The sequence below is a fragment of the Myotis davidii genome, unplaced genomic scaffold (genome assembly GCF_000327345.1).
Source record: "Myotis davidii unplaced genomic scaffold, ASM32734v1 scaffold1844, whole genome shotgun sequence".
Lineage (NCBI taxonomy): Eukaryota > Metazoa > Chordata > Mammalia > Chiroptera > Vespertilionidae > Myotis > Myotis davidii.
In genome coordinates, this window is record NW_006294716.1 from 121,057 (window position 1) to 122,151 (window position 1,095).

The 1,095-nt window shown below is 67.3% G+C and overlaps 1 protein-coding gene across 1 annotated transcript in view; it reads left to right on the forward strand.

Moving 5' to 3' along the window:
* MYO7B (myosin VIIB) overlaps positions 1–1,095 on the forward strand; it is an 81,747-nt gene that overhangs the window by 17,997 nt on the left and 62,655 nt on the right.

Sequence of the window (1,095 nt, forward strand, 5' to 3'; positions counted from 1 at the left end):
CTCCTGCTCTGTCCCCACCCCTGCACCCCGCCCACCCCTCGGCCTCCCAGACTCTGGCAGCTCCCGGAGGAGGACGGAGGTCTGGCGGGCGTGCGGGCGCCCTTCCTGACTTGCCCGAGGCTTCCTTATTCTCACCCAACTGATGGTCCTGCCCCACCGGTTCACCTTCCTGTGGAACCAATGAGCAAAAAGGCTGGTCACCCAGCGGTCAGTTGTCTTCACCCCCTCCCGCCATCACTCCAATCGCCATCCTGCGGGTGCCCCTAGCCTAGACCGTGAACCCCAGGAGAGCAGCCTGCTTACACTTGTTCGGGCAGCATCGCATCTCCCACGTCCTCTCCGGTGCAGCCCCTCAGGCACTGCCTCTGGCCTTCAGCTCCTGCCTGGACCCTGGCAAGCCCCCTCCTCTGACCTGGTGCACTGCCCACCCTGCAGACATGAGGCCTGGACCCTGGCAGGTCCCTGGGCCCCTCCTCTGACCTGGTGCACCGCCCACCCTGCAGACACGAGGCCTGCCAGTCACTCACCCTGCAGACCTCCCCAGGCCAGTCTGAGACCACATCCCATGGCATGTTTCCCAGTCCCTCCAGATCCCACGATCGGGGGACCTCTCCCTTCACCACCAACCCACCACCATGTGTCCTGGTTCCTGCCTCCCACCTCCACCCGGTCCGGCGGCTCTCTGCCTGGACATCCCTTTCCCCGGGCCCCTGGGAAGCTCAGCCTGTGGGGCAGCCAGAGCCTCCTCCTGGGGGCTCACCTCCCTCGCCAGCGCACAGGCGCCACCTGCCCTGCTCTTGGCACCTGTGAGACCGCATCTGCCCCCGCCCCTCCGCCTCCAGCACAGCACAGAGCCCGGCACACAGAGAGCTGGCGGCTGTCTGCTAAGTGACCGCAGGGTCCTCCCGGGGAGGGCGGTCAGGAGCCACTGTGGGTGGGGAGGCGGGCTGAAGGACTGGGCCATGTGCCAGCCGCTGTGCGCTGGCCGCGCCTCTGGTTCAGCCTCCGGAGGGACTTGTGTGTTTGGGGCTTGGACATCCCGTGGCCCCTCAGGGGGTGTCACTCCAGGGCCTGGGCTGAGTCCTGGAGGCTGCT